Source organism: Myotis davidii, unplaced genomic scaffold (genome assembly GCF_000327345.1).
Source record: "Myotis davidii unplaced genomic scaffold, ASM32734v1 scaffold147, whole genome shotgun sequence".
NCBI classification, from domain to species: domain Eukaryota; kingdom Metazoa; phylum Chordata; class Mammalia; order Chiroptera; family Vespertilionidae; genus Myotis; species Myotis davidii.
In genome coordinates, this window is record NW_006383010.1 from 6,988,994 (window position 1) to 7,005,345 (window position 16,352).

Sequence of the window (16,352 nt, forward strand, 5' to 3'; positions counted from 1 at the left end):
CAGCCTGCGGACAGGGTCCCAGGTTTGATTCTCGTCAAGGGCACATGCCCAGGTTGCGGGCTTGATCCCCAGCAGGGGGCATGCAAAAGGCAGCCGATCAATGATTCTCTTTCTTCTTTGATGTTTCTATTGCTCTCTCCCTCCATTGCTCTCTGAAATCAATAAAAATATATTTTTAAAAATAAAATAGGATATAATGTAACCTATTACATTTTACCTGAAGTCTCTTGGTCTTAATTTCAATGCAATGAATGTCTAATTGTGGATCTAATGTATATCAAACTGACTGATTTGGAATGTCAACCTTTTCAAAGACTCCATGGGAATTCAAAATTAAAAGATGAATTCATGTGAGATTACATAATAATTCATAGGAAATAGAAGCCAGAGAATCCTGTGAGGAGAAAATTCTGAGAGTTTTATCAACACACAACATACAAAAAACATCTGACTTGTTAGGCCTCTTTCCAAGCATGTCTCCCCTTTAGAAAAAAAATCACTTCTTTCAGTCATAAAAAAATAGAAGCTCACGAAAATACTAATCTTTACTATTTATCTTTGATCCTTTGCAATTTCTAATTTGCCCAACTCTAGAAAGTTATGTTCATAATAGGTGACAAGAACATACCTGAAACTTAAAGGGGATCTTGTACTATATCTTAAAATATAGTCTCTTAAAATATATTATTTCTCAGTAAAAATATAAAATGGTTAACTTTAAAAGTAGCCAACTTTCATAATCTCAGGAAAAGCACATATAACATGTATAAATGCCTGTTAAAAATTTGCTGAGATGTGTGTCTGAACTAAGTGTTTGTATATATATAGACATAGATATTAATATTGTTTTTATTTCACTTTAAGAGGACATGCACTTTGAATATGCAAATCTATTAAATCTTTACAGATGATTCTTTCCAAGTGAGAGCATATGTATTCTGGATCATACCAAACATCAGAGAAAGCTGGAACAAAGCAGCCTGTTTTCAGTGATCAAACATCGCCCCTGAAGGCTGCCATGAAAGAGCCCTGTGCTTTTGAAATCACCTTCTCTAATGTTACTTTGCTCAATAGAAATGACACGTTAATATCCTTTTGTGAGCTCATCCCTTATTTGACAATTCATATAAGCAATACTGTAATCACATAAGAAGAGCCAAAACAATTGGTTCAATAGATTTTCTTCTATTTTCTCTACAAAGTTAAAACTGTATGGCAGTCAGGACAGAGGAAACACATCATTTAGAAGTTTGTTTGTGTTTTTTTTTACTCAAGATGCACCCATTTCCTAAACTCTCCACCTCTTCTTCAGCCATACCAGGCCACTTGTCTCTTTATTTCCTCATCAGTTTGTAAATGAATATCAATTGATCCAGAAGGTTCAGCTTATCAATCAATCCTAAAGATTCTGCACATATTCCTAGTCAAAGCCTTCCTTGAGCCCCACACCTGAGTGAGAATTAAGTCCCTCTTCCATGCTTTAATAGAACTTTGCATGTATCTCCATTATAGACCCTATGTGATTATGATCACAGCCTGCTGGTAGGGCATTATTTTCTAACCACTAATAGTATGTGTATTTTAGGTTTTGTTATGAGTTCCTAGAGAAGCAATATCTCTTAGCTATATTTATACTTGACCTCACTCACACTGTTAGTAACACGGTTTTTGTTACTTAGTAGATTCTTAGTGAATGTTGAATTATATCTTAGCTTTACTATAAAATAACAGTAAATTGTTTTGATATAGTAGTATAGTAGTCTTTCTACATCAGCAGTGTAAAGCACAGTCAACCCAAAGCTTTGCCATGGGTTATATCTTCATTTGGTATATTTAGTATCAAATGTATAAGCATATGTACGAGTAGCTGGCCATGAATTATCTAGACAAGGAACATTAGGGTAGGTAATTCTATAATATGAATATCTACTTAAGTTTGTCACTTTGCAACTATGGTGACCATTTTTATACTGCTGGACTTGAGGGTGAAATGAAACGATGAAATGTAATAATCTGAAATAGTTTGGAGGGCTTAAGAAATTACACCTGTAAAGTTTGCTGGCTATTGTATTATATTGTTTATATCACCACATCATATTAGTGTTGCTAACAGAGTTGTATTTTTACTCCTCATAAATAGGTATGATTATCCTTTAGAAGGCAGGGAAAAATAGCAAACATGAAACAATAAGTTTTCAGCTTTACTAGAGGTAGATTCAACTATTTAGATATTAGATATAACTTAGAGATGTATATCTGAACATTAATAGGAAATGATCTTTCAAGGTCATACAGACTAGCTTACTCCACATCCAAAATATCAATATAAAGACAGTAAAACAGTGGCATTAGATAGGAAGAAAAATGTCCACACTGAGAAGAACTAAGATAGAAACGCTCTTACCTCTAAGAATACAGAGTTCTTCTTATAAGTTGGGGATTTAAGTGGTATCTGGAATGTCAAGCTTAAAGACAAAAATGTGCTAGGGAATGTTGGTAAGTCTTGAAAAGTCTGAATATGGGGAAGCTATGAAAGCCACAATGAGTTAAAAAGTCTGAGTCTGAGAGTGAATAAAGCAAATTAAAATAGTAGGGAGACCAGAAACTAGAAAATTCCTAATTTCACAAACACCCAGAAGCACATGCCGTTTTAATGGTCAACGAAGAAAGATTCAGTTTTACATTCCAGCTAAAAACTTGATGTTTGCTTAATGGCAGAACCAATTTAATAGAGTAAATAAAAATGTGTTAAGAGGGTTTGCAAGTTGGTATTATGATAGAAGTCAACATTGTGGCTTTGTGTTAATAATTATCAGAACAAGGGATGTGGGATGTGTGAGTATGAAATGAATATCCCTCCTACACATCTACGAAACATCTCCTTATAATGGTGGAACAAATCAGTGGTTCTGCATCTCCTGACACTATTAATTAACCGCATTTCACTAAAACTTTAACCGTTAAAATGCCATCATACATAATAATTTCTTATATGAACAATGTTGCATTGGAAGTTTGGTTTATTGTTTTAGGAAGGACTTGGTTTTTATATACTTTATATAATTTTTATATAATTTTATACACTTTAAAATACTTGCTTATGTTATATATCCTTACTGTTAAATAAAGCTACTATAGACCACTAATGCCATTTAAAATAGTAAACCTGGTAAGACAGGAAAATATAAAAATCTTAGAAGAATCCCCAGGCAGCAAAATATCAGACATATGCTGTAGCAACATCTTTATCGATACAGCAAAAGAAACCATCAACAAACCAACAAGAAAGCCCACTGGATGGGAGAACGTATTTGCCAATGTTATCTCTGATAAAGATCTAATCTCCAAAATATATAGGGAACTCATACATCTTAACAAAAGGAATACTAGCTGCTATAAAAAGGAAAGAACTCTTACCATTCCCAACAGCATGGATGGACATGGAGAGCATGATGCTAAGCCAAATAAGCCAGTTGGAGGAAGATAAATATCACATGATCTCACTCATTTGTGGAATATCATGAACAACATAAACTGATGAACAAAAATAGATCCAGAGACAGAGAAGCATTGAACAGATCGTCAAACCTCAGAGGGAAGGTGGGGTGGGGTGGGGGCAAGGGGGAGAAAAGAGATCAACCAAAAGACGTATGTTTGCATATAAGCATAACCAATGGACACAGACACTAGAGGAGGTTAGAGCATGTGTTCCCGGGGGGCGGGGGGGCGGGAGGGGTGGCCGGGAGAGGTCAATGGGGGAAAAAGGAGACACATGTAATACTTTAAACAATAAAGAATAAAAAAAAAGTAAACCTATTCTCTACATCTATTTAATGACTGAATATACTCATTGAATTGATTATACATGGGCTCCCATGTACTATAATGTGTTTATCCAATGCATAAAAAGTAAAGCATCACCATATAAATTTTCTCTAAGTTCATTAGTACTGAACACTTCATTAACTATTCTGCTTATGAAATATAGTTTAAAAATTGAGAGTAAAGGTTTAGAAACTCAGGAATTTTGAAGTTATTTTATGACCACTGAATTAAGTAATAAAAATGTGTTTTCTGCCTTTATTTTTAAATTTTTATTTTTATAAAATTTTATTTTAAGTTTTTTAAAAATATATTTTTATTGATTTCGGAGAGGAAGGGAGAGGGAGAGAGCAATAGAAACATCAATGATGAGAGAAAATCATTGATTGGCCTCCCCCATGCCCCCTACTGGGGATCGAGCCCATAACCTGGGCATGTGCCCTTGACTGGAATTGAACCCAGGACCCTTCAGTCTGCAGGCTGAGGCTCTATCCACTGAGCAAAACCAGGTAGGGCTATAAAATTTTATTTTCATTGTATTTTAATAAAGTACCCGTCGTGATAGATTGGTAAAAGAAAATAAACTGGACCTTCACCATAGATAGCTTGAGAAGGGCCTCCCTATAAAGCATTCATTACAAATGAATGACCTCAGTCAGTGCAGGGAAATGGGACCTAGTCTGAGGGAGTTAGAGATTAGAGTAACATTTGAACACACTGAAAAAAAGGTCTAATTTAATACACGAAGTCTTAATCAATATTATTAAATCATCTACCTCAGTGTCACCAGCACCTTGGGTGCCCTGGCTAAAAGACAGGAATTTTAATCAACTTGACAGTAATAGTTCTAATTGCAAATTATTAAATTAGCATTCTGATTTGTACATTATGTTCTTCTAAGTTGTATGAGGCAGTGCTTGAGCCTAATGGACCACAGATGCTTTCAATTGTTAGACTTACCTACACAAGTTGAAGTCCAAACCACAAACAGGTAGAATCCCTAGGAAATGAATTCAGTGAGTTCTATCTAACTGGTGTGTCAGTTACTCTCTATGACAGAGAGTATATTCTACCATTTTCCCCTCCCATCACTAATCATCCATGGACATTTCCAGCTGAATCCAGATGATACCTAATAATCCTCTTCAACATAAAGTTCCAGGTGACTATCCATTGTTTGAAGAGGGCATGCCAGGTATAAATAATTTCCAGTCTAGTCCTACACTATGACTTTTTTTAAGCCCTTTTGATTGATATTTATTTTTACATATTTTGATCCTCAGATTGGGCTAATGTACTCCAAAAGTCTTAATTAAAAGAAATCTGGCAGGATACAGACTCTCTTAATCCATCATTTTTCCCCCAGGATAGCTATCTAAAAACAAGGAAACTGGTGGCCATCAATACCAGCCACAAAGAATTATAGCTGAGCCTACCTACATTTTTCTGATCATTGATACATCTGATGGTAATTAAAAAAATGGTTTTCAGTGTTAGACAAAAAAGATTTGACCATTCCTTTCTGAATACTGTTTCTTTCATTTTGTGGGATTGGGGACTTGAAGAGTTCTTTTAGTTATATAAACTATTGTTGTTCTTGGGTAAACGGAGACACAACCATTGGGTTGAATACAGCTGTGCTTAGCCAAGCAATGTCTCCGTAATATTAATTGGTATGTTTGAGTCACAACTCCTTCTCTATTTTGAGAAACAAAATAATGAATGGTTGTGAACCCATCCCAAGAACCCCAATTCAACTGATGAACCAAATACCAACACAGCTGTTGCTTAAACAAAAATACGTTTATTTCTCTCTCAAGTAAACAATTCAGTGGTAGCTTGTCAGAGTTTATATAAAATCTACATATTAGCCAGCTTTTTTCTATGTTGCTATTCTGGCTTCTTCAACATGAGACCTTGTCTTATGTTCTAGGATGGCTGTTCCAAATCCTACCATCATGTCTGAATTTCAGCTAGTAAGAAAGAAAGATGCAGAAGAGGAGGAAACATTCCTTTTGTTTTAGCAGCATGCAACAGAAATTTCCCACCTCAAATACGTTCACAACCCATTGTCCAAAACTTAATCAAGCGTTCACATTAAGCTTTAAGAAAGCTGTGCAATATTATTTTTACCTAGGCGGCTGTGTTCACAGCTGGATCACCTGTTATTACAGAAGAAAGAGAGAACAGATATAGCTAGAAGGACAGCTAACAGACACTGATTCAAAAGGTGAGGGAAAGGATGTATATTTCATGCTTTAAATTAGGCTACACTGTGCCTATAAGTCCTACATTCTCTTATGGGGGAAATATATATATATTTTATTTGAAACACCAAAGACAGAAGGTCTGTTGCTAAGGTTGAGATCATAAGATGGGATTTCAGGGCTGTTCTTTATAGCCATCAAAGAGACAAAACCGTTAAACATACTGCACGCACAGGCACAGGCATAAACACACACTTCTCTCATTCAATCCTAGGCATTTAATGAAGTAGAAATCACAGGTAAGAATGCCTTCTCTAGAGTCAGGTTCAAATTCAGGATTTACATTTAATAGATGTGACCTCAGGCAATTACTTTATTTGTAAAGTAATAATTCCTTATCTTTAAAATGAGGATTGTAATATTACCTCAAATAGTTATTTTGAGGATCAAAGAAAATAATTGTATTTTAAGTGATCAGACCAGCACCTGACATCTACTGATGGCTTAATAAATACTAGCCACATGTGGGTTATAAGTTTGTCAACATATTTAACTCCTCATTCCTTGAAGTGATTAGTTCAGATGGGTCTGGGGTGACTTTTGGCTTTAGTTGGTGACCTATGGCTGCAAGCTGCCTTGTCTGTTTACTCCATGTGCCAAACAAATATTTCTATTGTGTATATGTGTCTGACATAATTTAAAGAGGTAGGAAGAGTGGTCCAGGAGCATCCCTAATGGAAAAGATAAGCTGCATTCTTTCATATGGAGGATAGCTGAGAAGTAACCGTTATACCAGGCAAGGATACAGCTCTATAGTCATCTAGAAAGAAGCCTTGAAAGTCACATTATTTATTTGTTTATTGACTTATTCATTTTTATCTATTCAACAAATTAACTGAATATATACTTTGTGCCAAACAAAAGAACTATGAGAAGTCTATTGATATAATTTTACCTTCATGAAAATTTTAATATGCTAGAATAAAAGATATTAATAAAAAATCATACCAATATGTGATTACAAAATGATAATTACTATGAAAAAAAATCGCATGATATTAGGAGAAAGGGCCTGGTCTTCTGGTCCCCATGAATAGTACCTTTGTATTATATTTATTTATTAAACCATTCAACAAATATTTATTGAGTTCCAGTGTATTAAGCTCAAGATTATAGAGAAGTCTGGGGCCTCTGTTTCTGGGAAGATAGAGTAGACATATATTTTCCTAATCTCTTTCATCCAAGACCTGAAGCTGAAGAAGCTGGCAACCTAGAAATGCTAATGGGTTCAGACAAAATAAAATTTTAAGAAAGCTCCAACAAATATTGTTCTCTCTAGCCAAAGGAGCAGGAAAGGAACAGTCTAGCAGGACAGAAAACTTTTTATCAGTAATCACACTACTTGAGCCAAAACCACAGAAAAAAAAAATCTGGTTCCACAACCACCCACACCAGAAAAGGCTGAGTGAGAGCCCTTAGAATTCCATCCTTGACGTGTGTAATAAAATACTCACCCACCCCTTGCTTGGGTGGTGCCAGAAAAGGTAGAGTTGAGAGATGAGATGTGCATCTTTGTTTTTTGTGTTTTGTTTTGTTTTTGTTAATCCTCATCTGAGAATATTTCCCATTAAATTTTATAGAGAATAGAAGGGAGTGGGAGAGCGAGAGCGAGAGAGAGAGAAACATCAATGTAAGAAAGACATATCAATTGGTTGCCTCCTACACAAACTAGGGATTAAGTTTACAACCAAGGTATGAGCCTTGACTGGAATGGAGCCTAGGACCCTTCAGTATGAAGGCGGATGCTCTATCCACTGTGCAAAACTGGCTAGGGCAAGACCTGCATCTTTGTAAGCCAATAATAAACCCCACTCCTATCAGGAAAACCAAGTGGGGAGTCTGGACTCCCACCCCTACTCAGAAATACTGAGGTGCCTTTTCTCCTTCCCACACTGGGGTGAAATCACAGATGGCTAGTAAAATATTCATACTTTTAGCACTAGGTGTTAGTGAAGGCTAGTGATGAGGCACTCCTGTCCTCCAAAGAAGGCTGGTGTGAATGGAGGGCTAGTGAGGAACCAGAACTCACACTCTAATCGACTGGGCATCCCCTCCCCTTTAGGTATCAATAGAGGATGAAGGGGGAACCTGGACTTCTAACCCCACCTGACAATAATGAGGCAATGCCCCCCACCTCTCCCAGAGAAATAAAAACAAAAACCAAACAGAAAACAAAAGACTTAATGGCAGATTTAAGCCCTGACATACCAGAAGTAATATTCTATGTAAATAGTCTAATGGGTTGCAGGTTCCTGGCCCTAGTTGGGGCTGCATGTGGGAGACAACCAATTGATGTGGCTCTCTCATCTCTCATCTCTCATCTCTCCCTCTCTCTCTCCCTCTCCCACCTCTCTCTCCCACCTCCCACCTCCCACCTTCTCCCTCTCTTCCCTCTCCCTCTTCCTCTCCTTTTCCCTCACCCTCCCTCTCCTATCTCCCTCTCCTTCTCCCACCTCCCTCTCTCTCTATTCTTCCTTTTCCCACCTCCCTTCCACTCTCTCTAAAATCAATGGAAAATATATCATCTGGTGAGGATTTTTTTTAAAAAAGAACCAAACATATGCTATCTACATGAAACTCACTTCAAATATAATAACCAAGGAAGATTGAAAGGAATAGGGTAGAAAAAGATATATCAGATAAATATTTATCAAAGGAAAGCAGAAGTAGCTATATTAACATCAGATACTGTAAACGTCAGAGTAAAAAAAAAATTACTGGAAACAGAGATGCACATTAATTAATGATAAAAGGGTAAATTTACCAAGAAGATGTGGTATAATCCTAAAAGTGTATATACTAAACAGGAGGTAGAAAATATGTAAAGCAAAAACCTGATATAATTGAAAGGAGAATTAGATAAATCCACAATCATAGTTGAAGATGTCAACATTCATCTCTCAATTGATAAACATACTAGACTGTAGTATATCGAACTATAACACCATTAAACAGTGAAATCTAATCTACATTTATAGAACACTATACCTAACAACAACAAATGCACAGTGTTCACTAGAATATATACCAAGATCTCTGGTGCCATAAAACAAACCTTACCAAATTTAAAGAATTCAATCATAGTATTCTCTGACCACAATGAATTAAACTAAAAATTGATAATAGAAAGGTAACAGAAAATTCTCCAAACCAAATAATCTGTGGTTGAAAAGATAACTTAAAGAAATATATATGAACTGAATGAAAATAAAAAACAATATATCAAAGTTGTGGGACACAGATACAAAAGTACTGGAGAAACTGTAGAGTACTAAATGTTTACATTTAAAAAGAAGAGCAGAAGTCTCAAATCAATAATTTAAGATCCCTTTTCAGGAACTTGGAAAGAAAAACAGAAAAAAATAGAAAACCAATGAAGCAAAGAGAAGATTCTTTGAGAAGATCAATGAAATTAACAAGCCATTAGCAACTTTGAAGAAGAAAAAGACACAAATTACCAATAAGAGGTGAAAAATCCAGAGGATATGGATATGTAATTTCACAATTTTAGTGAAATGAACCAATTTCTTCAAGCAAAAAAACAAACAAAAAATACATAACAACAACAAAACAGACACACACACAAAGCCCCCACAATATATCACAACTCAGCAAATATAAAATGAATAACTGGTTCAGTACTAGAACTATTGAGAAAATTAATCATAATTACAGATGGAGGTAAACTGGGTGAAGGCTACGTGGGACCTTTTCGTATTATTGTTTACAGTTTTCTGTGAATCTGCAATCATCTCAAAACAAACATTTAATTTAAATATATAAGTGTGTATGTGCTACAGTGCAATTTTTCACACTAGTGACATAGTGAGAAAGTCTGAGACAAACACAGAAACAGTTGCGGACAAGGTAAAGCAGAAACATCCTGAGGAAAATTCATAACCACCAAACTGCAGCAAGGCCTCAGGAGAGCCAGGACAGCAGAGACAGGGGTGGAGGCGGTGGATGACACTGATACCCGAGAATCTGTGAGCCGCTTTCCCACTTTGAGACTCCCAGAAGAACTCCAGCAGCAATGTCCAGAAGAACGTTATGCCATGATGGACATATTATAATTATAATTAAAATGTGACCTAACGGACACATTTGAAATGTAACTAATTTGAGGAACTCAATTTTAAATTTACTTATTTTAATTAATTTAAATAGCCACATAAGGCTACTGGCTACTGTATTGAATCGCATTTCTTTTTATCTACTAGAAGGAAAAAATGGAAGCTTAGATGAGAGCCTAGCCCTAGAGCTTCAGAGCTTGGGTAATGTCAGCATCCTTGTATCACCTTGATTGTCCTCTCATGCTAATGAAGTCGGTGACAAACAACTTCAAGTATAATGTCTTACATATGTAGTAGTTGATGTGTGATTGTGGCCCAACAGGGTCAATCTAGATGGCTGGTTATTAATATTAATGAAAAGGGCATTCCAGAAAGTACAAACATCACTTTTCAGATGTAAACAAATTAACATATGTTTAAGGATTATCTGACATCGAGTGTTTTTCCAAGATGATCTGATTACAAAACAAAAAGTCAATGGTTGGAGAGAATTTAAGGAAAGTGGATTCATACCTAAGACAGTATAGTGCTATTGTTACAAGAAAGTCCTAAGAGCAGTTTACAGGGCAACAAAGGCCGCTAGAGGAACTGAAATGTGCTGCCATATGCTACAGTGAGAGGCCCAGGGAATGATGGCTTACTCAGATGTGGAAATACTGAGAAGACAACACCATGCTCAGGTCTTGATATACTGTTCCTAATGTCAAATGGCCATTTGGAAGCCGAGATGGTCCTATCCAGTTTCTCTTAAATAACTGTTTGCCAACAGCCTGCACCAAAATTAACTGGGCACAATTTAAAAATAAAGGTTCTTGGGCTATACTCCAAAAATTCTAAATCAGATTCACCAGAGTACAACCCAGGAATTGGTGCTTTTTTTTAAAGCTCCCCAGTAGATTCCAAAGTTTACTGAGCTTTGAGAACTACCGTTACAAATCACTAAATAGGTAGAGAAGTCAGGACAATGCATATAAACTTGGAAAATCATACAAAGTCAGGATTAGTTAAAACTATAAGAGTAGAAACAAAACAAAAGCAACTCCATGGATATATCAGCTCCACTAAAAGTGAGAAAAATAGAGCATCTGTGACACATGTGAAGATAAATGTTTAATATTATAATGTGCATGTCATTTACTTAAAATACTTCAGCACAAAAGTGAGATACATAAGTAGGTTGTTCAATTGTTTTAACCTATAGCCCTGGAAAAGAGATGAAGAAAATGCCAACATTTGCAGTACACTAATCAGAAATATAAACCCAATGACTAGTTAACACACAAAAGGTTATTTAGAAGTGTATACATACTTTTATTAAAATATATTTTATTGATTTTAAAGAGGAAAGGAGAGGGAGAGAGAGATAGAAACATCAATGATGAAGAGAATCATTGATCAGCTGCTGCCTGCACACCCCATACTGGGGATAGAAACCCAGGCATGTTGCCCTGACTGGGAATTCAATCTGTAACTTCCTGGATCGTAGGTTGACATTTAACCACCGTGGCACATTGGCCGCACCATATATACTCTTAAAACAACTGCCACAATTATCACCTACATTTATTTCCTATTAACACAAAAGTGTTTTTATTACCATAATGAATATTAATATGAAGGCTCCACTGGTGAAGTGAGCAGTGTTCAAAATTTGTTGATTAGTTCCAAATATTACATAGGCGCTCCTGTTCTTTCAAAGGCGTGTAAGAATCTAGTGAGTCCAATATAAACCCCATGTTTTTCAGCCCTGGTTCAGCTGCTGATTCAAAGCAAGTTTGTTGTCTAACGAGAAGGGTAACTGGATTCTGCGGCTGGGATATTGCTGCAGAAGTCTCTACTGAGCCTTCCATGTAAGGTCCTGTCAGAGCATCTAAACAAACAGCTGGGATGAAGTCAAGTTGACACCCAGGGCATATAACTATTTTCCCGTCTGCTTGCAAATTAATGTTTTACATCTGCCAACATTTGATCTAAGGTTTTTGTTCATTCCATGAGACCATGTGCTTCCTATGGAATGAAGGCTATCAATGTCTACCAAAACAAACAAACAAACAACAAACAAAAACTAATAATGGTGAATGACCTAATTAGTTCTGGTCAGTTTGCAACAAAAGTCATTTTCTCCAGAAAGTCTGGCGTGATTTGTTGTAGCTTTTCTTAATAAGTAGGATGAAATTAATGTTCACCAATAGGTTACATTAACATAACCATAGGCAGAAAGCCTATGGTTTTTAAAAACATGGTGCTGACTTGGATAATTCAGCTTTGTTTTTCAAAGGAACCTGTTTAGAAAAGCAACCAGCATGAAGTCCCACAATAAAAAGGCAAAACTACAGGTCACTTAGATGAATGGCACCTATCCGTTGTTAATTTCACTGTCAAATTTGTAATGAGAACTTGCTACTGAATGGCTTATTGTTCCAAGTAAGAGACCGCTCTTACTGGCAGAAATTAAAATTTCATTCTTCAGTCTTCTGTGGTGAAGCACTCATTTAAGCTTTAAAGCATGTGTTACACAATAGGAAGTAGTTTATTAAATGTCCAAAAGAAGTCTTCTTCAAAATAGTGTTATTTCTATATTGAGGGGGGAGGGGAAAGTGTTTCCTTAGGTACATTATCTGAAAATTTATAGTTGACCAAAACTATATCAATCCGGGAGTGAGTACATAACCTGTTGAATGTGTTTATGTAGAGCAGGTCATGACATCTTTGTAAGTGTTACGTTTGACTTCATGAGAAAGCCTTGACTTCTTTGAGAAGGCCATGGTGATTTAATGATCTTAGTGCTGCAAATTCAGCATGCTGCCAGGTATCAGGCAGCCACTCACTGTTAGCAGAATAAATGAATACACTTGGAAATTTATTTGTTCATTTTATTTTTTATCTACTTCTTTATATTAAGTATCATTAAGAAAGGTAATTTTTGATCCTGTTATTAGGACAAGTGTTCTCTTTATTAATAATCGGTGAATGAAATAATTGCATAAAACATGATTTTAAATAGGTCTCTGCCTCTATAAAATGAGGTTACTTTAATTTATCTAGAATGTTGTCTCATTCTAAAATGAGTAGATTGACTAGAAATGTAGAAAATTACTTTTTAAAACAATGGAAAAATTATGTGTGTTAGGGGGGAGAAATTGGAACATTTTTATAATTGTCAAGATTTTATAAAGTCTTTGAGCATGCTATATCATTGCTGATTTAAAATTACTGTAATAAATATATACACTCTATTTGCATAGGAACATTTAAATTAATAACTATGTTACTAATGTTCAAAATCAAAGGGGTTTCTGTTAATGAGTTAATTCAAAACACATGATTTGATTTCAGGAGTTCTGGAAAAATTGTTTTAAATGTGCTTTTTCTGATGACAATAGAAAAGTAAAAAGAAAATGTTCTTTGGTCTGTGGTTTCAAATTCACACATTTATGGGGCAGGTGTTATTCCCTTAACTGATACAAATGCTGACTCATTAAAACCAACCTTTCTAACCTAGAGTAAAGCTCTTGAAATCTAATTTGTCTTTATAAGAATCAGAATATTTGAGAGTTAATTTCATTACATAAATTAAGAGAAAACTTGCCTCAATTTCTAATAAATTATTTTTCTTTAAAATAACAACATCTTGTTAATATATGACTGTCCCCATTTACAAAGTATTATTTCATTTGAAAATGTATATTTTATTTAAGTAAATTTCAACTCACGGTTTTTGCTAGAATCTTAGTTTTAAAAATATGCAATGATTATAAATTTTTATTAGGAATAAAACTAAGTAGATGCCCCAACTAAAATGTAATGTTTTCAATTCAAGAATTTGAATATTGCATCAAAAACACACATTTCTCAAAATAATTTTTCATACCTTTTTACACATTATTCATTTTCAAGACTTACTCATTTAGTAGTGCCTAACAAATGTATTAATATCATAATATACAAACATATAAACTAATATACATAAGGCAAAAGTTTTAATTTTCTTTTCCTTTAATAAGTGCTGTTCCATGTTAAATAAATGAACAATAATTTGTATCTATTAAAATACTTTTAGGTAATTAAGTTTCCTAACCAAAATGTTTATTTCACGGCACTGGAAATCTAGCTGCCAATAAAAAATATAATTGTTATTTAATCTCTTGCTCCATCTTTTCTGTATAGTAGTACTTATTTAATGAGAAAGATATATGAATAATCTGTTTACATTATTATATGCAAAAACATATGCTGCCCTCCACTTTTTAACTTTGTGTTGAACAGTCAAGTTTGGTACTTAACAACAAATGACTTAGAAATGTTTAAGTGTAAATCCTCTACTATAGAAATACATAATGTACTCCATTGTACAAAAATGTCTCCATTATAGAACATCTCCACTGTAGTAAATAACACAAAATTTTTCTGGCAGTTATTGTCTCCTACAGCTTTTGAAAATAATATAGCTGAAATTACTCTTAGTTAAACATTTTTTGCTTGTTCTTAATGTACCTACTTTGAACATTTTCCTAAAATAAGGCCTGCTTGAACTAAATTTTACGGAAACAAACTATTTCATTCAAGCACACACACACACACACAATGCTCTAAACTTTTATAAAATGCTTGTATGTCTTAAAACTTGAAATATTTTGATTCTTATTTCTTAAAATATGATATTTAATTACATTGAAAAAGTAACTTCTTATTGATCTGTAGTATATGGTCTAAAGACATTCTAGGAGTCAAATTATACATTATCTGAAGTAACAGGTCTTAGATAAATGGTTCAAAAAAATTCAACATCATTTAAAACAAGTTTATGCCTTAAAATGTAGTCACGAATGTAATTTTTACATATTACCAAGTCAGTATGATTCCAATATATATTTCTAAAATGAACATTTAAGTTTTCCAAATTTTATTCTGTTATTTTAGTGCCTAACCATATGCCACTGACACAAACAGAGCAAATTTAGATTTATTTAATAAAACATTATTAATTTTAAGTTAGGAATATAACAAGTTTTACTTAATTTTAGAGCTTATATATAAAGTTTTCAAATTTTAACATCTGTGAACTTAAATTGTCCTTAATTTCAATCTGTGAAGCTCAACAGAACAGGTCATAAACATGTAAAGGATTCTGCTATAGAAATTAATGCTTATCTTTAATAAATCGTTATAAACATATACTCACATAGAGAAATATTACTTCTGTTTTAGCTGAAATTTCTTTTTAAAAAATGTGACAGGCCATATTTCATTAGACTTTTACATAATTTCATTCCTCTTGAATCTATAATGAACAAGTATCAATATTGTAAATATATGTAAAAAAGTGAAAGACTGTTTTTGTTTCGTCTTAATATTTAAAGCCTATAAAGTATGAGTAAATACACATTGAGTACAATGTTATAATTTTCAAAATTGCCATGATTTTAGTACCATGTTCAAAGCTGATTAAATTAAGCCTGATGAAAATTAAATTCAATTGGCCATAAAATAATTATGTTGACATTAAAATAGGCATTATTTGTTGCCATATGAACTTTTACAGATGCAACAAATCCTTTAAAATCATGTTCATATAATACAGAATTTACTAAGTATTAGTATTCTACTTATTCAGCCAGCTTCAAAGTTAATACTTCCATATCATACTTATCAAATTGCAATTGTAATCAGTAATAAGTTATTAAAAGACAAAAAATGTGTAACTAGTACTAGTTATTTCTTGTTCATGTTTACTTTAGCAACCCAATTTGTATAGTCAAATTACCATCAATAAATTGTTATATTTCTTAAAAACATTGATGGTTCTATAGAATTTTATAAACCCTTCAAGTGAGCAAAGTAAACCTTATTATAAGTTTTAAACATGGGGCATATGTAGGTGATATGGCAAATAGGTGATCTTAAAAATAGAAATAATAATCATCTCAAGATATTGCCAGGGATTAAATTTCTCTACAAATATAATAAGTTAAGTAATTTTAAAAAGATTAAATATATGTGAAATAATGAATTTATATATAGATGAGCATATATAAAATATTATGTAGTTACATATGTTATATTAGAGCTTCTATACAATATTTATCTATAGACATACACATTATATAAGTACTAGAGGCCCGGTGCACGAAATTCGTGCACAGGAAGGGGGTGGGTCCCTCAGCCCAGCCTGCACCGTCTCCCCATCCAG

General features: G+C 34.1%; 1 protein-coding gene across 1 annotated transcript in view; it reads right to left on the bottom strand.

Annotated features, from left to right (window-relative positions):
• The window catches only part of THEMIS (thymocyte selection associated), a 137,655-nt gene that overhangs the window by 114,170 nt on the left and 7,133 nt on the right, over window positions 1-16,352 (bottom strand). The gene's annotated exons all lie outside the window — the stretch shown is intronic.